This window comes from Canis lupus, chromosome 31 (genome assembly GCF_003254725.2).
Source record: "Canis lupus dingo isolate Sandy chromosome 31, ASM325472v2, whole genome shotgun sequence".
Classification (NCBI taxonomy): Eukaryota; Metazoa; Chordata; class Mammalia; order Carnivora; family Canidae; genus Canis; species Canis lupus.
In genome coordinates this window covers 5298858-5325192 of record NC_064273.1, presented here as the reverse complement: position 1 = coordinate 5325192, position 26335 = coordinate 5298858, and the positions used below count along the sequence as shown (strand labels likewise).

At 35.4% G+C, this 26335-nt stretch overlaps 1 long non-coding RNA gene across 6 annotated transcripts in view; it reads left to right on the top strand.

The window, feature by feature from the left end:
• LOC112661853 (uncharacterized) overlaps positions 1-26335 on the top strand; it is a 179521-nt gene that overhangs the window by 90183 nt on the left and 63003 nt on the right. For 2 of the 6 annotated variants that reach the window (XR_003138040.3, XR_003138037.3), the window contains 4 exons: positions 21794-21843; positions 23748-23829; positions 25411-25492; positions 25921-26098. This is a non-coding gene — a long non-coding RNA (uncharacterized LOC112661853). The remainder of the gene's footprint in view (positions 1-21793; positions 21844-23747; positions 23830-25410; positions 25493-25920; positions 26099-26335) is intronic. The other 4 variants (XR_003138043.3, XR_003138042.3, XR_007407559.1 and 1 more) reach the window with 3 other exon arrangements.

Sequence of the window (26335 nt, the reverse complement as noted above, 5' to 3'; positions counted from 1 at the left end):
TGAATGTGGAGAAAAATAATTGCTAGTAGAGATACTCATATTCTGGAGATCCATAAAGATGTCTTCTAGATATCTTTTCTAGAGGAATTATGCACATATACATAAGAGAATAATAGCACTTCTTTTTATTTATTTCTTTTATTTTTTATTTATTTTTTTATTTATGATAGTCACACAGATTGAGAGAGAGAGAGGCAGAGACACAGGCAGAGGGAGAAGCAGGCTCCATGCTCTGGGAGCCCAACGTGGGATTCGATCCCGGGTCTCCAGGATCACGCCCTGGGCCAAAGGCAGGCACCAAACCGCTGTGCCACCCAGGGATCCCCTAACACTTCTTCTTAAAAAAGATTTTATTTACTTATTCATGAGAGACAGAGAGAGAGGCAGAGACACAGGCAGAGGGAGAAGCAGGCTCCATGCAGGAAGCTCGATGTGGGACTCGATCCAGGGTCTCCGGGATCACCCCTGAGCCAAAAGCAGGGGCTCAACCGCTGAGCCTCCCAGGCATCCCAATGACCCTTCTTTCAATAGTTTTGTAATGAAGAAAACTTGGGAAAAAATCTTAAGCAACATAGAAAAGGTTAGGAAAAATGGGGCTTATACATAGAGCAATATTGCTGTTAGAATGTATTATATTTATATGAATAATACAGATAAATGTCAAAATCATAACATGAGTGAAAAGAAACTTTCAGAAAGATATGTACAGTATGATAAAAATTATGAAATATGTGTATAAAACAGAGTGGTATAAATTATTTTGAGGTTTTTGCATGTGCATATGGGTGTAATACACTTTACAGAGCAGAGACTTCACAAACCAAATTCATAATAGAGCTAAAGTATGGTGGTGAAAGGATAAAGGAAATGGGGTAGTTCGTAATTTGATTTCATCCTTATCTCTAATGTTTTATTTTTGACTACTAAAATTATGTAAAGTGACAATGACAAAATTGTATTAATCTTTAGTCAAATTATACTGCTATTTATTTTACTCTCTGATTGTCTGAATTTTTATTTTGTTTCCTAGTTATAAAAAAATACTACATTGGATATAATTTGTAATCAGCTTTGACAATTTCTTTCTTTAATCTGTACTTAAGCTCTACCAGGATTCTTCTAGGCAATACTATATGTTATTTTTAAGTGTATGTCCTTGCATTTATCCCTGCTGGATGTTATTATTTCTTTTGGACAGTTGACTAAATCTTAAAAGGCAATGTAGATTTCCTTATTACACTTAGCAATAGTATCTATCTAACACCTTACTATTGCCTGTGAATTGAGTGAGCATATTGGCAATTCCTTTGTTCAAATCATCCAGATATTTTTATTGAATGAACATAAATAAAGAATGTTTACTTTTGGGGACTACACAATATCCCACCTTGGGATGATGCTTAACTACTGGTAACTATCGAAATTCAGCCCTAAGGCCCATTAATTAGTCTAACCACTAGAGTCAGTATATGCAGATCTAGTAGGAAGAAAAGATGGAGGCCAAAGATATTTTCCAGAGTTTGATCATCAGTAATTAACATCTTTATTGTAATAAGGCACAGGTTTACATATTGATCTCTGATTAGCAATACAGAAATTCTCATAGCCTTTCAAGAAAGAGACTAAAACACTGTGGAAATCTAAAAGATTCTAAAATGTGATCCTCATATTTTAAGTGCAAGATTGAATGTGATAGGTATATGGTTCTCTGTTTATGAAGGAAGCTTAGGAGTACATGTCAGAACATCTAAGAGGCAAAGAATGCATCATAATTCATCATCAAATGTCCTATTTTTAGTGAGCAGATTTAGAAGCTAGGACAAAAACCGGTTAATAAAATAAGCACAACTGGAAATAAAAGTTAATATGAAAGTTACTGAAAACACAAGCAAACTTGTAGAATTCAGTTAAACTTATTACTTTGCTCTTCTCTATGTTATATGACAGTTATAAAGGAAAATGAATGATAACAAAGATCACAATTTATTGAGTAGGTGGTATGTTCGGTAAAACCTTCAATTTATTGAGTACGTGGTAGGTTCAGTAAAACCTTCTTTTACGTATATTTTTTTATTGAATGACAAAAATCATAATTACAGTAAATAAACTGTTTTTTTTTTTTTTAATTTAGAAATGTAAGCTATACTTGTACTCCCTTTAACTGATTCCATCAGTATTGTCTGGATGTAACTTTGCATTCTAGATTTAGTTTGACTCTATATACATTTTTAAGAGTTTATTTTGTATGATATGAATTTCCTAAGACCATATTATTTTTGCTACAGTCTTTAATGCACATGAAGACATTACACATTTATATTACTGTAATCTTTACGTGCATCTATATATACATACTTAGATAATATAAAGGATTCATAGATCATGTTTCATTTTAATTGCTCTTATAGAGATGAATTTAGTTGGGGCACCTGGGTGGCTCAGTTGGTTAAGCGTCTGCCTTTGGCTTAGGTCATGACCCTGGAGTCCTAGGATCAATCCCTGTGTTGGGCTCCCTGCTCAGCAGGGAGTCTGCTTCTCCCTCTCTCTACCCCTCTGCCCTGCTTGTGCACTTGGACTCTCTCTCTCTTTCTCTCTCAAATAAGTAAATAAAATCTTCTTTAAAAAGGAAAGAAATACATTTAGTTATTTCTAGCAGCTTTTATAAATTTATTTTAATTATTGCAGCATTAACATTTGGACATTCTTTTTAATTTATTTGTAATTTAATATTATTTTCAATTGGTTTTTCAATTGGTTTTTAGTTGATATAATTTGTAACTAAAACATGTGTTACCTTTAAGTGTTTTTAAAATATTCCTCATGATGTAAGAATTATCTGTTCATTAATCAATGCATAAAACCTTTTGATGTATTTTATATATTTTATTTTAAAGCTCCAATTATTTGATAGAGTTGTAGGGGAGGAAAACTTTCCCCTTCTTCTCTTCTAGTTTCTTTGGCTGACCTAATAATTAAGTTGATATAAAACAGATTTACAGGAGAAAAAAACAATTTAATTTCATATATACATAAACCCATAGAAATATGAGACTCAAAGAAATGATCATAGCAGGCATCTTTCATGTCTTTAGACAAAGAAACAATAAATTTGTGAAGAATTGATAAGACAATAAGAATTGATAAGGGTTTGGGGTTAGGGAAGTAAATAAGTAAAGAAGTAACAAGGTTTGTAACAGCCTTCTTGGCTCTAAAATTTCCTATCTCTAATGAAAAAGGTACTTTCTATCGTTGTGGCACAAGGAGGGTACTTTCACATGGGAGGTTCATTTCCTGCTTTCAGAGAAACAAAGAAGGATCAAAGTGTCCTTGCCCTGGTTGTTTCTTAAGTAACATTAACTCAAAATAATCAAAATGGCAGGACACCTGAGTGGCTCAGTCGTTGAGCATCTACCTTCCACTCAGGGCATGATCCTGGGATCCTGGGATCGAGTCCTGCATTGGGTTCCCTGCATGGAGCCTGCTACTCCCTCTACCTGTGTCTCTTCCTCTCTTTGTGTATCTCATGAATAAATAAATAAAATCTTAAAATAATAATAACAAAAATGGCATATTTTGAGGTGGCATATTCTATTCCTCTTGAGAATACTCATTGCAGATATAAGCATCTCTTAAGTTGTTTTAAAAAATTACTCTAGGAGACATTTGTTTTTCACAGAATATCAACACAATTTTGCTGTTGTCTAGCTATTAAGTTAGGCATATTATATATATAGTTTTCCAGGAAAATTTAACTGGGACTCTTCAGGATTAATGATTTATTCTAGACTGGATTTTCAGCTGACCAATACATAAACAAAGTCATTAAAGAAAAATAAAAATGGCCACAGCATTTTCCTTTCTCTAATCCTTTGGGATGCCTTGTCCTGCATGATTTCCTCAAGATAATGGCAAATGGTTCATCAATGACATCTGACATTTCCTTAATTACCCTCAGGGCACATGACAGGAGAATGTTCTGATTTGAATTCTTCCAATTTTTCTAGGAGATACTTTCTCATTTCAGCCTGATTCTCATTCCATGCTCCAGGTAACAGGTTTCTTCTAACATTAAAAGCTTTATTGCTGGCTATCATTGGGTTTCTTCTTACCTGTCAAAGTAAGGTAATTTCCTCTGATTCTCCTTTTTTATTTTTTTTCTAATATATTCACATACTTTTTTGAAAGGATAGGTAATATTTTATGGACTCTGTGAGGAGTATTTCCTCTCTATTTCTGGCCTTCCAACATTAAACCTAAGTAAGTCCACTAATTAGACATTTCAACTCTTTTACCTAACTTTGAATTCTGTTTTATACAGATTTTTAAAATTTCAGTGATCAATTATTGAGTTTCTAGGCATATTTTCACATTCAATTTAGTGACACAATGGGATTTTCATCAAAATGAATTCCCAGTAAGTGAAATTTTAAAGTACTTTTATTGTATTCAAGCCAGAATTTTGCCTGGGCAAAAGTTAGTGGCAGGGTTTCATCAGAAACATTCCCTTTATGGGGGCAAAATTATTGGATTTTGGATTTAGAAACCAGAAGATACAGGTTAAATTGTATCTTTGTGACCCTGGAACAAATTCAATCCCTCTATGTGTATATAAAACATGGCAAATAATCTCTGCCCTACCTACCTCACAAAGAACACTGCATATGAATGCATTTTATAGACCATGAACCTAGGGACAAATGCAGTATACTGTTGTTAAAAACATATCCTATAAAGAGCAAATAAGAAAAAGACTGAGGAACTGAGAAAAACTGTTGAGGCCATGTCTTCCAAACTTAAGCATTCCCATAGCATTTACAGTTATTCTCCAGAAACTCTATTGTATACTTGATTTAGTCAGATGTTACAGGGGAAGGAAATCTGCTTTTGTAGCTTTATGCTGTAAAAATGGATAATCCCTATGTCATTCCCTAAGGGAGTAGGAGGCTATCAAAAGCTCTTCCCACACAACTCACTCCAGCTGAGTTGATACACATACCTTTTCAGTTCAGTGTCAAGCTCCCATTGAACTCTGTGTCAGCTGAACAGCTCTTCAAATTTCCTTATAAGCTTCATCACTAAGTTGCTCACTGATGCTGAGATGTTGCCACTTGGTATATTCCCACTTCTTATACTGAGGGCTAAAATTCCCTGTTATCAGAGGACTGGAGAACATGAAATGTTCAAGTCTTACTGGGAGGCTGTCTTTCTTTAATATTTCACATTAGTCATTCCATTTTATTAAGCCAGATATTGCAAAACACAAAGAGGGAAAAAGGGCTTCCGAGTCTGCATTACCAGAGGTGACAGAGGAAAAGGGATGATATGCTTTATACTTGATACATTTGAATTTCTAAGATGTTAATATTAATGATTAAAGTGCCTAAAATGATGTCCTAAGTAAAACTAACCATGGCTTATTTATTTTTGTTCCAATGGACACAATGGCCTTTCTTTTTCCAATTACTTAGAATTTGAGTACTTAGTTACTGGTCAAGTTATTAACCCTGGGCTTTGGACAGTTCTCTCAACTTCTTTTAGACACCATCTTCTAAGTTGTCAAATGGGACTAGTAATATTTATGTGTCCCAGAATCTGTGAACAGTGATTGAAATAATATATAGGGAAGCATATCTTTAAAGAAATAGAGTATATTATAATTGGTATATATTTCACTTTCAGCAGGATCTGTAGAACATATACAACAAACCTATACCCAAAAAAATTAAGACATAGGACTATTATGCCAAGAAGCATAAGTTATAATTGTGGATCCAAGATCAAAGAATATAATAGTAGATACAGTATACAAGAACAGAACAGAATACATAGTATACAAGAGCAGAATGTACTGAAATATATTTGCTAAATATTATGGTTCAATTATTACAGCTAGGTATTCAGGGAGGTTAAGATCAATAAAAAATAAAGTGGGAAGGACCTCACAGAGATTTTCTGGGAGGCTTGGAGATATATAGGATTCAGATAGGCAGAATATTGGATGGAGAAACTCACAGGTAAAAGGAGAAGCATTCATGATTGCAAAAATCAAAATGACTGAGAAAAAAATGAGGACTTTGCTTTCTAGAACAAGCATCATATTCAGCTGATATGAATAAAAAAGTAAATGTTTGAGGGCAGCCCAGGTGGCTCAGTGGTTTAGCGCCTGCCTTGGGCCCAGGGTTTGATCCTGGAGACGTGGGATAGAGTCTCACGTTGGGCTCCCTGCTTGGAGCCTGCTTCTCCTCTGCCTTTGTCTCTGCCTCTCTCTCTCTCTCTCTTTTTTTCTCTCTCTCTCTGTGTCTCTCATGAATAAATAAATAAATAACTAAAAATCTTTAAAAAAAGTAATTTCTTTGGATAGGTAAGATGAAGTCAGTTTAGAAAAGATTTTAAAAGTAAACATGTAGTGCATTGAGTGGGATGGAAAATATGATTTTTTTTTAAAGATTTTATTTATTTATTCATGAGAGACACAGAGTAGAGAGGCAGAGACACAGGCAGAGGGAGAAGCAGGCTCCCTGCAGGAAGCCGGATGTGGGACTCAATCCTGGGGTCCAGGATCACGCCCTGAACAGAAGGCAGCAGCTCAACTGCTAAGCCACCCAGGCGTCCCTGGAAAATACAAATTAAAGCACAGCTTTTTAGCAATAAAATTATGTTAAATTTCTTTTAAATTGTACTTTTTTTTAAGAAGTAGTCTAGCAATGAGAAGAGAAATTAGAATTGAGAAAACAAGCTCTTTGTGGCACCTATTTATGTTAAAGGTGATGATGTTATATATTCAAATATGGTGGGAATAGAGAAAATGATAAAACTCACAGAAAACAATAATATAGTCAAGACTAAGTATCATCTTTAAGACTGACAGAAACAGTAGCAAATCATACTGTAACTCTCCTGAGAATTTCTTTCACCCTGCCATTTTAATATGAGTAAACTTAGGTAAAATTAACAGTTAATGGCCATAAAAAAATAACTCACTAAAAATGAAACCTGATATGCATGTATTAAAGAGAAATAGTTTCTTTGTTCTGGCAATGATGGCAGACTTTCTGGACTGATTTTTAAAAAATATTCAGATATCATATACCTGATTTTTTAGTTTCAGTTTATAAAATCCTCATTGTTCTACTCCTTCAATGACTGAATAGGATTCAACAACATGGAGCCCTCAAGAGTCTGGGGTCTGGGCTGATTTTGTAAAATTGCTCTCTATTAGATAGACTTCTGAAAGCAGTTGTCAAATCAAACAAGGCTGCATTGGCTACAAGCTATTGAAAGCAAAAAGACAAACATAAAATAAATGGTTGACCTAGCTCAGCTTTGCAGTGAAGGAAAGCTACGCATGTCAGTCAGATCACTGTACAATTCTTCCTGGAACAGATAAAACTTACAGGAGGAGAAAGGAGGGGGAAAAAAATGAAAACTGAAACCTAGAAAAGATGTAAAGACCAAGTGAAAAAATAAAACCCCATAGAAAACAAAAGGCAGGCACAGCACAGTAGAAAGGCCAAATTCATTTTTATTTAGTAGAAAATTCAAACATTCATTTCCCCTTCCTTTTAAGTTGATCACCTTAGGGCCATAATGGTTCACAGAAACAACCCAAAGCACAGGAGAGAAACAAGAGCATCCGATGGGGAAAAGAATCAATGAAGACAAGCTGGTTTAACTTTGAAGAATTATTAACCACCAGAAAAGTCAAAATGGTTAAGAAACAAGGAGATGTAAGTCAAAGAGGAGAGTGTGAAAGATTTATTTTTAAATCCAGTTGACATGCCAGTTTACCCAGTCAAGAACTAAGGTAATAGCTTAAAACATCTTGGGAACTTTTCTATGAAGTATGGTAAAACAAGAATAGAAAGGGCTTGCCAGCTCTGTAGGCATGCACAGATTCATTGAATTCCTAATTACCCAAAGGCATCTTTTTTTTTATTTTTTTAATCAGATGATCTTTGTTCACTGCTGCTAAAAAATTTAGTATCACTTTAAAAGTCACACAGAATATATTACGAGTAAGATTGGAAAATGCAATCTTTTCTGATGATGGGTCTCTGAGTTTGCCTTCTCTGACATCCTTAATGTAACTGGACAACTGGCACTTCTTGGAAATAAAGCCCATGGCCATCTTCGAAAAGAGAGTTTTAAAAATAATCTAATCACACTATAAGCCCATCAAATTATGACTTTATATTAATTTATCTTACAGATGGCAGAAGCAGCTTATATACATATTTGACTATGAAATAAAACAATGTTTTAAGGGTAAACAGAAAATATGTGTTCCCAAGTTTCCTATTATTTTTCAGAAATATTAAATACTAGACTAATAAAAATGTATTCCATTACAATTTTTAAAGCATATTTCATACAATTAAACTTAATGCTTTGTGAAACTTAAGTAGACAAAAAAGATGGGTAGCTAGACTCCTCCCCACCACAAACACAAGCACAAACACAAAACATTGTAGCCGCTCTACATCCCCAAGGTATTTTCTCCAACTTTTGGGTTTCCCTTGGGATCTCTCTCTTCCTCTACAATAATGAGAGATGTACATTCTCTCAAATTCATCTAATTTAAATTGGGAGAACATTGGAGTGTTCCTCCAGTTTTCCCTTGCCACTTCTATTACTCTACCATCCTTACAGAAAGTCCCATCGGTTCTCATTCTTATGTTCAGCTTTGCAACCCTGTACCCTCCTTCCACCCAGTGTTAGCTACTAACCTAACAACTCCCTCTCAGGTTTAGAGATACATGGTCAGTCTCCCTGTTTATCTCACCACCTGTATCATCTGAATGACATTATTTTTCCCCTCAGGTGATCCAGACACTGTAAATCATCCACTGGAATACAATTTTCCTCTCCACTGTACTTCAACCACACCCTTTGTGCCCACAAACTAAGATTTTTGTCATTTCCCTCAAACTGTTACACCTCTGAAATAATAAACTTATATATAAAGTGATCTATCAGAAGAAATATGTATTTAGTCCTGTTTCTGCACAGAGCTCCTAAATTCCTTGGAATTTCCCCGCAACAAGAGTCTTAATGGTGTCTTTTGTTATGCTAATGAGTGACCTTTGAACACTCCTCACCCTCCAGCTAAGGATTGGGGCTAGTTGCCAGTGGAGCCACATTGTAATTAGAGGATTAGAACTTTCAGGCCCACCCCTTTCCCCACCCCCCAGGAGGAGATACATGCTGGAAGTTAAATCACCAATAGCCAATGATCTAATCAAATCACACTGTGTAATGAAGCCCTTCTAAAAAACCCAAAGGACTGAATTCAGAGGCCTCTGGATTAATAAATATGTGGAGATTTGGGGAGAGAGGCATGGAAGCTCTAAGCCCCTTCCTCATACCTTGCCCAATGCATCTCTTCCATTTGGCTGTCTCTGAGTTATATCTTTTTATAATAAACTGGTAATCAAGTAAGTAAAATGTTTCTAAGTTCTGGGAGCAACTTGGGCAAATTAAACCCGAAGCAGGGGTGTTTGGAACTTCCAATCTATTGTCAATTTGGTTAAGAGCATAGGTGACAATCTGGACTTGCCATTGGCATTTGAAGTGGGAATGAGGGGGCCAATTTTTGGGCTTGAGGCCTTAACTGGTGGGATCTGTGACTATCTCCATGTAGGTAGAATCAGAGTTGAGTTGCACTATAGGACACCCAGCTGGTGTCTAAGAATTGCTTGGTGTGGACAAACAACAACAATGTTGGATTTAGTGTCAGAATCCCACTGTAACATTCCACATTCTTTGGCTCCCTTAACTCAGTTACTCTTCTCACCTTTCCTTCTACCTAATAATCTTCTCCACTCCCTTGAAACACTGTTGCCTTATTAAATCATTTTTCACTTTTTTAAACCTCTGGCCCTATGATATCCTTATTGATTCTCAGCCAATGATTCGTATTCTTAATTCAAAGACAGTAGGAAAGTAATCAAACAGAAAAGCCTTCAAATTTCTTCCATCAAACTAAAACTCATCTCTCCACCATCCTTTTATGGTTCTTTCTGTTGTGCTTCTGTGTTCTTCTGTGGGATGAAATTCTACTCAGACTGTAATCAGATCTTAGTTTTGATATTCTGACCTCCCAACCCCCATCCAATTGGAGTCAAGGGCCTTTTTAATCTGTTCCCAAAGCATTTTATATATTTCTTCTTTCTTTCAGGACATCTACTGACTTCCGGCAATAGCATATTAAGTTTGATAAACCTTTCATCCTACCAAGCAGACCCTAGAATATCCACCTGGGTACATACACATTTACACAAATGAATACACATATATTTATGTATGCATACATAATATATGCATAGGTTCATTTTTTAGTACAGTTTTAGATTTGCAGGAAAATAAAAAAAAATAGAATCTCCATAAACAGAACAGTTTACCTTATTGTTAAACCTTTAATATGGTGCATTTGTTACGATTAGTGAACCAATTTTATTACATTACTATTAAAGCTCATAGTTCAGATTTCCTTTTTTTTTTTTTTTCCCCACTGTCCTTTTTCTGTTTTAGAATTCCATCCAGGATATCACATTACATGTAATTTAGTTTAGTCATGTGTCCTTTGGCTACTTTTGACTGGAAGAGTTTCTCAAACTTTCCTTGTTTTTAGAGCCTTTATAGTTCTAAGAAGCATTGGTCAGTATTTTTTAGGATGTGCCACCATTCAAATTTGTCTGCTATTTTTCTCATGATAAACTACGGTTGTGAGTTACTGGAGGAAGATCAGAGAGGCAAAGTGCCATTTCTTCACATGGTATCAAAGGTAAATAAGATCACCATGATATACAACTATTGATGTTGACCTTGATCACCTAGCTGATGTGGTGTTTGCCAGGATTCTCCACTGTAAACTTACTTCACACACTCCTTTTCCATACTGTGCTCTCTGGAAGAAAAAAAAAATAAAGATTTTATTTATTTATTCATGTGAGACACAGAGAGAGAGAGAGAGCAGAGACAGGCAGAGGGAGAAGCAGGCTCCATGTAGGGAGCCTGATGCAGAACTAGATCCCAGGACCCCAGGACCCCAGGAACCCAGGATCCCAGAATCCCAGGATCACACCCTGGGCTGAAGGCAGGTGCTAAAACACTGAGCCACCCAGGGATCCCCACTCTCTGGAAGAAATTAACTGTGTTCTGCCCCCATTGTGAAGTCAGGAGTTATGTTCCTTCCTTGAAGGCAGATTATCTATATAAATTATTTGGAATTCCTCTGTATAGGAAATTTGTCTTTTCTCCTTCATTTATTAATTTGTTTAGTTATTTATTCATATCACTATGGGCTAATAGGTATTTATGTTACCCTATGGTTATAATATATTATTACTTTATTTATTTTATTGTTGTTCAAATTGTATCAGCTTTGGCCACCTGAGGCCACTGGGAGCTCTTTCAATTGGATCTGGGCTCCTTTGTCATACTCCTATTATTGCGTATATGTGTGTGTTATGTAGCTATTTTGGTTTGTTTTATTTTAAGCATTTCTTTATTTTCCAACACTACAAGTTGTTCCAGGTTCGTCTTGTATATTTCTTGCATGAGCCCTAGAATTAACAATTTCTCCAAGGAGCCTGCTTCTTTTTGTTGGAGCATAGTATTAAAACCAAGACTTGGATACTAGTTATGATCATTGCTAGTGGGTATTTATTCCTTTTAGGTCCTCTCCATTGTCACAGTAAGAAAATATATCTATGTATACTAACCTATGTATATTCACTTACCTGTACACATTTTTATATGTTACCCTCCATATCTATATTAAGCTAAACATGAATTCTTAATTATGACTCCAACATTAATCCATTACTACATGGATCATTCTTGCCTACTTCTTTTGTTTTATCTATAAATTCCCACTCCAACACTGAAAAGCCTGGCTCCCAAAATCCCCCATCCATTTACTTGAGTCTACATTTCCAGTATACATATAAATCAGTATGAGATTTGTCAACCATTACCCTGTGGAAAATAATTTATCTGCTAGAGTACAGGCCTTATGTGCTGTCCCTCTACCTGTGTTCTTACTAACTTCACTCAATTCCAAATGAATAAGGCTCTGATATAATTTTGCTTGCAAAGTAGGGTTTTGTTATGGAGAATGATCTGGGTATATATTTTTAAATGGTTTCCCTATCCCTGTTAGAAAAATAAGTTTTTTTCCTTTTTCTTTTTTCTTTTTTTTTTTTTTTTTTTATTCTTTACCATGAGAATCTGGTGGGGTTCCTGGAGGTAGGACTTATGAATATGTAGAAGTTCCCCCAACACTTAAGGCCCCCAGGATTTTCTCATTCTCATACTAGTTCACACTCAGCCTCTAGCAATTTGTCAAAATTAGGATTTAAGTGTTCCTGCCATATAAACAGCTTCTGCTCCAGGTAAGCAGATCTCGGTTGTTGAGTGGCAGTTTGGCAGTCTGATGAATCCAAGAAAAGTAGTTGATTTATAATTTGTTAGCTTTTTTTCTTATTATAAAGATAAAAGTGATGACATCTAAGCTCTGACTTTACCTGCTGCAATTGAAACCAGAAATTCTTCATATAATTTAGAGGAAGCAACTAGACTTCTTAGACTCCCTCTACTTACCCAGTTCAGCTTTTTTTCCATACCCGAAAAAAGCCATTCAAGAATGCTGTTAATTCGATAATTGTACAGACTTACCAGATATCTCCCCAGGCCAAACATTAGGGTCTTTAGTTATTCATCTTATATATATGTATAACAGTGAGATTAAAAAAAAGTGTAGTGGTAATAATTCCAGAGATAGACATACTAACAAAATGAGTAAAAGCTGAAAGAAATACAGAAGACTGGGAAAAAAACAAAAGCTGTTGCAAGCAACATAAATTCTTGCCAGTCTGCCAACTTTTAGTTAGGGGGCTCACAGTCTTACAAATCTGTTATATAAACCTGGTGGTAACTTATGTGTTTCCATTGAATGTAATAATTCAGGTAATTATAAGCTCAAGTCATGAAAATACAAAAACACAAAACTATGTCTGATGCATTAAGTGTATTAAGGCAGGGATATGCCTAACGTATTTTATAGCAACCCCCACACTTAATACACTTACACTTAAACACAAATTGGGACATAAGTTAGTCAGCTTCTATTGCCTGGAAAGCCTTATATAGAATACCCCAGTCTTCCAGGGTTCTCAGTAGGTGAACTGGTTTCTGCATATGTTATCTATGAACTATCTGCTACAATAGGTAATTGTAGCAAGTGACAGCCATATTAAAAGAAACATTTTTCTTACCCAGGCAGTGCTATTATGGATAAATCTCCATGAAATATCTTGACTATATGCATCAAACTGAAGTTGGTTAATAGTCACCTAATTCTTGTTCATGAGAGTGAAAACAGACTACTGGAATATTCCCTGATGATAGATTGTTTTAGGGACATGACAAACGATCTTACAGTTAGTGACAGAATCATCTTTTACTTTTTATGAGAGTGGCTGAAGAACAAATGCTTGCACTGTGACCATATTGTATAAATATCTGTTTAAAACCAATTTGGGGGGATGCCTGGGTGGCTTGGCGGTTGGGTGCCTGCCTTCGGGCTCAGGTCCTGATCCCAGGATCCGGGATCGAGTCCTATATCAGGCTCCTTGCAGGAAGCCTGCTTCTCCCTCTGCCTGTGTCTCTGCCTCTCTCTCTCTGTGTCTCTCATGAATAGATAAATAAAATCTTAAAAAAAAATTTTTTTGGAAGGGGTAACTCAGTCTTTCCTTGTAAAGACACATTTAGTAGTTACTTAGAGTGCCTCATGAAGCTGGTTATGGATTTTCACGAGAGGATACTAATGGTTCTCAATGACCAATAATTGATTAAAAGATACTTTCAGATTGCACACCAGCAAGCTATTTCAGTACAGAAGATACAATTTACAGAGCTTATCATAGTTCAAAGTTATGCTCCTTTGCCTGAAAGTCTGGCCTGATGTACTTCAGAGTCTGAGAAAAGGAGTGACATTATCAAAATGACACTTTCAAAAGATGATTCTTGGCGTCACTGGGTGTGACAGATCAGAGTAGCAGAAGCTGGCTCTGGAGAGGTTAGAAAGGAAGCACTTTATAGACATTTAGCAGCAGGCTGAATTTGGCTGGACGAGGATTCTGGGTTATGGCTGAAGCAACACAAATTAATGGCTGTAATGTGGAAAATTAAGGAGAAAGTTTTGGCAAGGCTTGAAGATACTCTGAAAAATCAAAGGAAAAGAATAATATTTACTTGTCTTCTTACTGAATAGAAATGTCATTAATTATGGCTTTGGGGAAAAATTATATCAGAAATGAATTAGCTGCTATCTGTCTGAATTAGGGACTGAGGTATTTCCTAATATAATGAATGCTTCAGCATGGGGAGATACTGTATGTAGAATAGGATGTCCAATGGGATATGAGTGGGTATTGTCCAATTAAATTGCAACCAAGGCACAATGCAAAGGGTAAGGGTCTTGAAATGCCTTTTTCCAAAAAAAAAAAAAAAAAAAAAAGTTGCCAGAAGTTGGAGTCAGTTACCCTCTTACAGGTCTCACTGAGTGCTGACAGAAATAGCCCTTTATTTGCCATATCCATAAACCTCTCCCCAGGAAATAAGGAGTGAAAGTAAACAGTGCGATTGTGTGTTGGAGGATGCTGATATCCCACAAAGTATATTATTCTCTTGTCTCACGTCAGCTTTTCTACCCTGAGCCAAGTGAAGGAGGATCCAAGAACATCACTCACAGAAATTAGAAAGGCCTGGAGAAAAGATTATAGTAGGATTGTCACATAAAATATAGGAAGCTAGTTAAATATGAATTTCACATAAACAACAAAATTTTTGTATTTCAAACATGGCTTATGCAATATTTAAGATATGCTCACAATAGACCATAGTTACTCTTCATCTAAAATTTGAGTGTAACTAGGCACCCTGCATTTTTATTGGCTAAATATGGCAATCTGAATATGGTGACCTGGGTGATAGGCATCTTGTTTCCTGGATGAGTACTTGTTTCACTTATTTCACTTCAATTTTATTCTATTATTACCAGCTGGCTCAAGCATGATGAGAGAATTTTTTAAAAATGTATTATGGGAGGCTAAGAGCATGGCACAGTGTTGAGATGTCTCAATGAACCAGTTCTCTGCTTTTGAGATGTGATAAGCTCGATTGTCTTTCCATGACAAGCCAGATGCCTGCCAAGAAATTTCAAAGAGTAGCAGTATCTCAGAGCAGGACTCCTAAAATGTACTGTGCAAAAAGAATTCCCAGGGGATCTTGATAAAAAGCAGAATTTGATTTTGAAGGTCTAGGGTGGCACCTGAAATTCTACTTTTCTATTATTAGAAAAGTTATTGCCAAGGTTGAAGTTCCACTCATCACACTTTGAGTCACAATGCAGTGAGCATTATCTAGGGTGCAGAGTTAATGCAAAATATTAGGTCCAAAAACTTGGTCTTGTCACTGACCTCAGAAATTTTGGTCATCTAGATATACTAATCTAATTTGTTTTAAAGATTTATTTATTTATTCATTCATGAGAGTCAGAGAGAGAGGCAGAGACATAGGCAGAGGAAGAAGCAGGCTCCCCACCGGAAGCTCCATGGGGGACTCAATCCTGGATCCCAGGATCATGCCCTGAGCCAAAGGCAGATGCTCAACCACCGAGCCACCCAGGAATCCCTACTAACCTAAATTTAATCAAACTTCAAGCAAATGAACTGGTGTAAGAATCCAAAATACTATGCTGTAAACCACCTTCTTCCTTATTAATAAATTAAAACCTAGCACAGAACATGTCATTTCTCTCCATAAAGCCCTCTATAGCCTCCTATTCTCAGAGTAAAAGCCAGTGTACCTCATGATGGCTCTGAGGCTCTGCATGTCCTGCCTCTCATTTACCCTCGTGACCTCACTGCTAAGAGTCTCCCTACTTATCCTCACACTCCCTTTTCTTGCCACATTAACTTCATAGCTATTATTGGTAGAACACATCAGACATTCTCCTGTCTCCAAGTTTTTTTTTTTTTTTTTTGCTTGTTTTTCCCAAATTCTCTTCCTTCCAACATGCACAGAGCTTCCTTTCCCCCATCTTTCAAGACTTCACTTAAAATGTACCTTCTCAGTGAGGCTTTCCTGCTCATCTTGTTTTAAATTGCAACTCTTTACCCCACACTCCGGGTATTCCCTTACTCTGATCTAATTTTTTTCATTTCTGAATATAGCATATATTTTGCTAATGTGTCTTTTTAATTGTTATTCCTTATATTCTTATGCTAGAATGCAAACTTCATGAGGGCAAGAATGAAGCGCACTGCTCAAACATCATTCAAGTCATAATAAGCTCTTAATACATGCTTTCTTGTTTGTTTGTTTGAATTCAAGTAATTTATTTGAGAGGAATTACTGAATGAAAAGTTACTTTGAAAAGACAAAGGAGGTGGAAAGTCATGAAATACACTTATACCACGAGATAGTAAGCCTGATAAAGCATCCCTGGACCTTACCATGTCTCTAAGAATCTGATCGTTTTCTGTTGATATTATTCTATTTTTTGTTAATGAGTTTTGGAAGCACTTTTCCAAAAATTTGTTTTCTCTCTTATTCTCATTTCTCCTTGATGGTTGTATCCATTTCATTGAATCAATATTTTTAATGTTAACACCACAGACTTAGCTATTCTGTGGAAGAATTTTATCTTTTTCAGATAGCTGGACAATTATTTGATATGATCTAGGATAGCTGATTTAATTCTCAGAGATAGGGAGATGTATAGATGTAGAGACTTTGTTTTGTATGACAGCATCTGAAAACATATGATGTTGAAAAGAACTAATGGTATGAACTGACGACATAGTTCATAATGTGTAATTTTCTCAATTGTGTAATTTTCTCAATTGTGTAATTTTCTCAATTGTGGTAGAGAAAGGGGAACAAAAAATTATGAGAGTCCACGTTACATAAAGAAACTTCATATAGCAAATTCAGTGTCAAACTATTTTAACTGTTCCATATTTAGTATTACATTAGTTTATTTAATCCAGTTTTTGAAATATCTGACATTTGAAGTGTAAGAAATGAAGATAGTTGAGAAGAATGTTAAGAAATTGTTTGAGAAAATTAGGAAATGTCGTTGAGATACAGCTTTCCATAAGGGAGGGAAGATGAGGATTAGATAAAGAATAACACTGATTAATCAGGAGTTTAGTAGGTACCCTATATATAACTTGGAGTGTACTAACATAAAACAGGTTTAAAAATTATATAAAAAAAAAAAAAAAAAAAAAAAAACAACATGTGAAAAACCCATAACCTAAATTCCATGACAAACAGATCATATAGAACATTTCGGATTTCCCCCAAATGATTTTATACATTTTTGGAATTAAATCTCTTTTACAGTGTTGTTTTTTTTTTCCTGAATATCCATCAACATACTCTGTATTAAGATTTTTGTTAAATTTTATTTTATTACCAAAACACCAATCAAAACGGCACTAGAAACAAAGTCTTAGTAATAGCATTAACCAAAATGATTAAAATACTTCCTTTTATACTTTTAAAGCTAAGGGTTAAGTGTCAGTATGTGTTTTAATATGAGACATAGAGAGAGAGAAAGAGGCAGAGACACAGGCAGAGGGAGAAGCAGGCCCCATGCCAGGAGCTGGACTCAGGACTCGATCCCGAGACTCCAGGATTGCGCCCTGGACCAAAGGCAGGCGCTAAACTGCTGAGCCACCCAGGGATCCCCTTACTTCCAATTTAAAACAAACTTGAGACCATGTCTGTATTGTTATTATCATGGTTTTAAAAATAAGTTCAAACTCTAAAAAAAAAGTGTTGAATAGTTTCCTAATGGTCTTTAATATATGCATTTCATTTTATATTTGAAGATTTGAAACTCAGATAAAGTCATGTACTTGAAATTACCTTTTTCTTTCCTCTATCAAATTTTGAAATGATAAAATTTATTCTCTATATATTGGAAAATATATTTCCATTTTGACAAAATAAATTAATATCTATATAATATCATAAGGAAATTTGAAGTTCCATAAAATGTTCAGAAAACTTATTTCCTACCTTTGTTACTATAGATGTCAGAGCATTATTACCTGTTCTGACCATACTCCAATTCCAGATTCATAGTTCTCACTTCCTGCAATGTAAAGGTTTTGTACCATTAAATCGCCCACCTCATTACTACATAACTAATTGGACTAAAGGGGAAAACCTGACCTATTGTAGGCTAGCCATCTCTGTGTCATTTGACATGTCAGGTAAAGTTGAGCCAATCTGATTCTCTAATTCAGAAATTTAAATTCAAAATAAAAGGAAGAATTGTCTTATTAGAAGTAAAAGGGAAAAAATAATATGTATAGACACATGATTGGGCAGAGTGTATGTCATGTAGAAGCCAAACTAATGAGAAAGCACAGCAAGTCAATTCATAGCATGATAAATAAAGCAGACACATAATGTCACTGGACTCATGTATCAGCAGAGGACTAGAGCAAAGATTGGTGAACTCTCTCTAGGTTGTCTTCAGCCTGTGTGAATCTAAAACTGCCCACTTGCTCCAGACTCACTTTGGCCTATTCTACTATATCCTGTTTTCATAAATCTTCATGAAAGAACTCTCATGGATTCACATCCATCATTATAATATCATCCTTCTACTTGAATTAATTTGACTGTGTCCCTGCTCTTTGCATTCAAAGATGGATTTTATCCTAACTATACCTTTGAATATGTAGCAGATTGAATAGTGGTCCCAAAAAGGTAATCCACAGAAACTGTGCATGTGACTTTATTTAGGAAAAGGTCTTACAGATGAATGAACTTAAACATATCATGCAGGATGATCTCATCCTGCATTACCCTGGTGGGCCTCAAATCTAATGATGAGTGTTTATAAGAGACAGAGAAGATACAGACACAGAGGGGAAGGCCATGGGAGGACAGAGGCAGAGATCAGAGGGATTCAGATAACAGGACCCTTGGGAGTCACCAGAAATTGGAAGAAGCAAGAAAGGATTCTGCTCTAGAGAATTCTCCCCTTGGAGGAGTTTCTTCCCCTTGGAGGAAGTGCAGGCCTGTTCTGGATATATAAATCTTGCCTTTGTTTTCTTAAATGGAATATTGCGGGTATAATTTAAGCTTTTCTTAACTCTGGATAACCTTTATAAATTTTAATTTTATATTTTGCAAAGATAATGATTCTGTCAGTGATTGTAGATGTTTTTAGAGCTGTTGGTCCCTCCACCAAGTGACATTATTTCTCCTTTATGGCAATATTTTTTAGCTGTTTATCTACTCTTTAATTGTCATCATTTTATTTTCACTTATTAAACAATATTCTACCATAAAATATTAATTTAACTTATTTTGCATATTAGTGCTATTATTTTATAGAAATGCAGTGCTTTCAAAAGCTATCATTGGTACAGAACAAAATCATTTCATTTCCTAATTATTATTGGATTCACTTTGTGTTTGAAGGGAGGCATTAAACACTATATCTTATCTATAAGATTTTGATTAAGTTGGGGCAGCCCAGTGGCTCAGTGGTTTAGTGTCGCCTTCAGCCCAGGGCCTGATCCTGGAGACCCGGGATGGAGTCCCACGTCAGGCTCCCTGCATGGAGCCTGCTTATCCCACTGCCTGTGTCTCTGCCTCCCTCTCTCTCTCTCTCTCTCTCTCTCTCTCGCTCTCTGTCCCTCATGAATAAATAAATAAAATCTTAAAAAAAAAAAGATTTTGATTAAGTTGTTAAGCATCCTTTACCTCAGTTCCTCTGTTTGTAAAATAGGGATATGATTAACTACTTTATGTGAGAATTAAATGAATGGATATACATGAATACTTAGATCAGTGTAGTTTTATATTAAACATTACACTGTCTAGTATTAACCAAACTCACTGTTATTTATGACTATTAATAATTAGTTACTACTTATTTTGGTTGTATGTGTTTAACAATATTTCCATCACCTAAAAAAAAAAAACTTTACTTTTGATATATGCACTGGAAACAACATAATTATATTTTTATAGAAACATTTTAAGTGCTAGTATGTAGTTTCAGATTAATAATCAAAAGGGTTCCTCTAGTTGTCTAAATTTCAGTGCTTCTTTTACAGTACATATTTTTATTCCTGAGTCTTTTGTTTTTTTAAGGGAGCTATAAATACTCAGCTTCAGTCCCTTCCTTATGGAAGACAGGATATAGTTGTTGCAATTTTGGTTTTTCTATTTTTTGTTCATATTGCTGTATAGTTGGTATTTAACATTATATTAGCTTCAGTTGTATAAAATAATGATTCAATACTTGTATATAGTAAAAAATGAGCACCACAAAAAATCTAGTTAACAGCCATCACCATACATAATTACAGAATTTTTTTTTTCTTGTGATAAGAACTTTTACGGTCTATTCTCTTTAGCATCTTTCAAATTTGCAATACAGTATTATTAACTGTAGTTGTCATGCTATACATTACATTCCCATGACTTATTTACTCTTTATTTTATGAGTCTTTTTTAATATTAAAACTAACCTTGCTGATCCTCCCAACACCCTTCTTCGATGCACTCGATCCTAAAAAAAGGCATCACTGGATTTTCTCTTCCTCAATTTCAAAATATAGAATTAACTTCTTTTTTTCTCTCAACGTGGCATCCAATCTGTTAACAATCCTTTCTATTCCAACTCCAAATACTTTTAGACACATTTCTACTTCAACTTGTATAGTTCATGCCTTACTTTCTATAGCTTGAGATATGGAAACAGAGATTTTATTTGCCCTTTCTGTACTGTTTTTGCATGTATGTGTGTGTAACTAAAGAGAAACAACATAGATATATTCCCAATCTCATGCATGATACATAAGGATATAAGGATAGATGCTCTGCTGCCTCTCACCTCTAATGTTTCATAAGGGTTGCCATTCCTTGATTCTCAAACACCTTAAAATGATTAATTATGACACAATGGAGGCTATAAAAATCATCTCCAATCTCTTTAATTCTTACTTTGGGTAATATTCCAGCCACTAACACCAGTTAGGTTCCCACATCAAGTGCTAAAGGAGAACATATCCTTCTTTTTAGAGTTTAGGTTCATGGATTTTTTTCCAACATTAAAATTACATTACATATAGTGACAAACATCTAGAACTTTTATACTTTAGCAATAATTTGGGTAAAGTAGATTTTTATGGTAAGAAAAAGCATCTAAGAAGTTTAAATACTATTTTTGTGTTGTAAAAAAATGATACAGAGACAGCAAATTCTAAATGATAAAGAGAATATATTTTAAGAGGCCATCTCTATATCATTTATACATATCTATATGTATATATGTAAATACACACGTGTGTATGTGTAAAGGAGGCATACAAAAGCATACGTTTACACATAGTGTGGAATACTTGCCCTATTAGAATTTCTGTGCTATCCCAACATCCTCAGGCACAGGGTGGATTTTAGTTAGACAATCAACATTATATCATGAATGACTACTAGTATTAGCAAGGTAAATGTCACTGTCTTTTTTTAGTCACTCTAAAGAATCTAGTGATCCACAGTTACCTATCCAAACTGGCTAAGGCAGGTTGGATGATGAGGCTATAAAGAATGTAGGGTTGGAAAAGACAGCAGGAAAAGAGGCCAAGAGAAACTTCAGAGGCCCCATGTGAGACTCTTTCTATGTGAACCAAAAAGTGTATTTCATCATTTTCTGAACAGGCACTTTTTTCCCTTGCTCTGACACTTTTAGGTGGAGTGACTATCCTTGGCCATCAACCCAAACATCTTTATCCAAAAGAGGTAAGAGGAATAAATTCTGTCATTGCATTCCTTTCTGTAATGTTGAGAGACACCGAGAGTACTAGAGCTAGCAGGAAATGGGCTTGGGCTCCAGGATTAATGTGGCTGGGCCATCAGACAAAACAGTCTAAATTCATGCATGTTCTCCAAAACCACTCCAGAAAAACACCACTTGGCAACTCAAGGCCTTTCTTTTGTAGGCATGGATCACAACAAAAATAGACTAGATGAATTTCTTGTTTTTATAAAAGACTGAGCTAAAATGGAAAGGCCACTCTCCCATTCCAACCACAGAATTGCTAGGGGGAAAAACCCACCACAGGAAAAAACTACATATAAAAAGATTGAGTCTATCTCCATAACAAAAATAAAAATCCTGGTTGAAAGAAACAAAAAACTAACTCCAAATCAGAGCAATGGGAGAGAGTTGAAGGCAACAGGCACACAACACTGATAATCATCTAGCTGTGTCCTCCATGTTGCAGGGGTTTGGTAGCTTAGAAAGCAGCCCCATACACTCAGGGATCTGGGATAGAGGTCCCTTCATAAAGCTGGAAGGTGTACAGTCCATCAGTGGACCTAGGAAACTCTGTGATTGTGTTAGCGAATATATAATAGAAGTATGCCACCAGACTGGGCCATGAGAAGAAAAACCTCTTGCTAGAAATCTGATACATGTAATTATGCTGTTTGGGATAAATTCTGAATTTTAAGTAACTGTGAGTGGTAGAGCTTTGTGCCTAAACTCACATGGTTTTTGGCCACCATTGTTGCTACTAGGCTAGGGCTGTCAGTCTGTGCAGGTATAACTTGACTACACTTGGCCTCTGGTATGTTATATGCCTCTTGCTTCCTGTTGTGGACTTTTCTACATGGAACGCATGTGAGAACTACTCAAGGAGCATTCTGACTTATCCATAAGTCTGAAAATTCAATGGAATTAACACCAGAAGAGGCAACCAATGACCAAGTGAGAGGAAAAGCTGATATATAAATACTCTCTTGTGTTCCTTATAGGCAAGTATGCCATATTTAGCAAATAAGAATACCAGACACCATCATTTTAATTTCAGACAAAAATTTTATTTTATTTTATTTTTAAATTTTATTTATTTATTCATGAGAGACACAGAGAGAGAGAGAGAGAGAGGCAGAGACACAGGCAGAGAGAGAAGCAGGCTCCATGCAGGGAGCCCGATGTGGACTTGATCCTGGGACTTCGGGATCATGACCTGAGCCGAAGGCAGATGCTTAACCACTGAGCCACCCAGGCATCCCATGAAATTTTACTATAAATAAATTGCATGCAATATTTGGGACTTATATTAAAAATATTGTTTATCTGAAGTTCAAGGTTAATTGTGTGTTCTGTATTTGATCTCCTGATCGCATTTGAGAAGGCAAGTCTAAGACTCATTCTAAATGGTTCCTCAGAGAATCCACACTGGAGAAAGTCCCAGTTACCCACAGCAGTGGCCAGCTTAACACACCATTTAATGTTCACTTATCTCTAGTTTTATGCTGGTCAGTTCCTTATTCCCATTCCTGGGGAAATCTAAAAAACAAAGGTTTTCAAAGCAACAGCACACAGAGATGGTTTACTTGGAGAGAAACCATAAAAAGTAACTCTTGACAGGACACTCTCCAGTGGGATTCTGGAACTATATCACTGACAGGGAAGCAACAATTAGTACCTATGGCTGGTGGGAAGTGGACTGATGATTACTATAGACTGAATGTGTGCCTCCAAAATATGTATGTTGAAAGCATAATGCCCACAGAGGTAGTAATAAACGAGGTGAGGCTTTGGGGGAGGGGGGTTGTTTAGGAAGAGAGACTCGGATAGGACTATTCCCTTGCAACTGAGACCTCAAGGAGCGCTCTTTCCCCTCTCTTATATACAGAGACAACAATAAGTCTGTGACCCGGAGGAGAGTCCTCACCTGACCATGCTGACACCCTGATAGGCTTCCAGTCTCCGGAAGTGTGAGAAATAAATTTCTGTTATTTATAAGATATCGGTCTGTGATCTTTTATTACCACAGCCCTCCATTAAGGCTAAGCTAGCTAGTGGGCTATCACTTCAGTAAGGCAGTGATAATCCTTGGCATCCAATTATGATAGAGTTATTAAGATTCTTACATATAAGGACTCCTGGGTGGCTCAGTGGTTGAGCATCAGCCTTCGGTTCCGGGTGTGATCCTGGAGTCCTAGGATCAAATCTCACATTGGGCTCCCTGCATTGGAGCCTGCTTCTCCCTCTACCTATTTCTCTGCCTCTCTCTGTGTGTCTCTCATGAATAAATAAATAAACTTCTTAAAAAAAAAAGATTCTTACATGTAATGGATTGGGATGAGGTACCAAAAAAAGGTGAGGCATTGAATTTTGCAGTATCTGTCCAAAAACTGTGTAAGTAGCCAACTTTTAAGAATGGATTGAAAATCAAATGTTTGTCAATGGCCTTAAAAAAAAAAAAAAAAAAACAGGCAAATAAAAAAAACTATAGGCCAACTCTGTTGTAAGTGAAATTTGTGACCTTGTCAATATCTATAATTGTTTACATTTTTTTGCTATTTATGATGTACCATATTAGTCATTTTATATCATCCCATAAGAAGAACCAATTTTCATCATTCCACTTATTTATTGAAAAAGCTATTATTTCCTCACTACTTTGCAGTGTCACTCTGTCAGATGTTGTTTCCATATACATGGGGGCCTGCCTCTGGGCCGCTTAGTCTATTCTATCCTATTAGTTTTTCTCTAAAACCAATACTATACTATTTTAATTACTATAGCTTAATAGTAAATCCTTTATCTGTAAAGAAAATGCATGCTTTCATGTTGTTTTTCAAGAGAAAAATATTGGATGGGCAGCCCTGGTGGTGTAGCGGTTTAGCACCACCTGCAACCTGGGTGTTATCCTGGAGACCTGGGATCGAGTCCCACATCGGGCTCCCTGAATGGAGCCTGCTTCTCCCTCTGCCTGTGTCTCTGCCTCTCTCTCTCTCTCTCTCTGTGTCTCTCATGAATAAATAAATAAAATCTTAAAAAAAAAGAAAAGAAAAATATTGGATATTTTAAAAAGTTTTTTTTTTTTTTTTTTTTTGGCTGTAATTGCATTGGATCTATAAATCAGTTTGGAAAGAATTTCATCTTAATTATATTACACTTTCCAATCCATAAGTATGTTTATCTATTTAATTAAGTCTTTTTAAATGTTTCTCAATAAAGTTTTGTGATTTTTCCCATAGAAGATGCCCACATATCTTGTGAGATTTCTTTCTAGACAATTTATATCTTTTTTTCATAACATTGTAAACAGTAGCTTTCAAAATTTCATTTGTAAACTGCTTATTGCTAGTAAGTAGAAAATAAATGGATCTCTACATTGATTTTGTATCCAGCATCTTTGAAAAACTTTCTTATTATTCTTATAATTTATCTATGGATCCTAGGAATTTCTCTGTACACAATCATATCATCTACAAATAATGACAGTTTTATCTATTCCCTGCAATTTTTGTACTTCTAATTTTATTTTCTTGTCTTACTTTACTGCCTAGGATCTCCAGTGTAGTGCTGAATAGAAGCAATGGAAATAGCCATTCTTGTCATGTTCCTGATTTTTCCAGTGGTCCATCACAAGTATGTTTGCTCTAAGTTTTCCAAAGATAATCACTAGCAGATAATTTTCTAAGTTTCCTATGGATGTTTGTCTTAAATATTTTTATTTATTTAACCCTTTTTTAATGCTATCTATATAATAATTTGGTTACTTTAATATGTCAATTTATTGAATTATAATAATTGTTTTTCCTAATATAAATAACCTTTTAGTCAATCTTATTAAAGTATCAAATCTATCTGAATAAAACTATAGATAAAATGCAAATCTATTCAAAATTCCTGCTATTTCAGAGAAATTCGAAATATATTTCTAAAATGCATATAGGAAAGAACAAAGCAAGTTTTAATTGGAAATAAAATTATTTTTAAAAATCTATGTCCATATTTTCTTAAACAATCCAAAAAATCACTTGAAAGCTTATTTTTTTTTAAATCTTTGTCTAAAGATGTCGTCTGCACTGGGGTCTTCATTCTCCATTCAACAGGGAAGTTAACACCCAAGGAACAACTCTGAACCTATACTTCTCCCTTCCTATGGAGTGCCTTCAGCTCACCTCCTCAATGAACCACTTTCACCCAAATCCTTTTCTCACCATCTTTTTTGTGGGAACATAAAACTAAGAGGTACTTTGGATTATTTTTTTAGCCATCTTTTTCATTCTCCCTTTCTTATATTTCTTAGGGTTTTCCATAAATAAACAACATGCTTACTTCCTAAATAATTGATTTTAGCTTTTATCCTAGAAACATGTATAAACTAGAATAATGTAACATAAACTTCTGGTGACTTAACTGTTTCTACTATATTTTAATTTTGTAAGTTATTTTTTTCACATTGTTTCTTTATTGTTCAGTATTGTT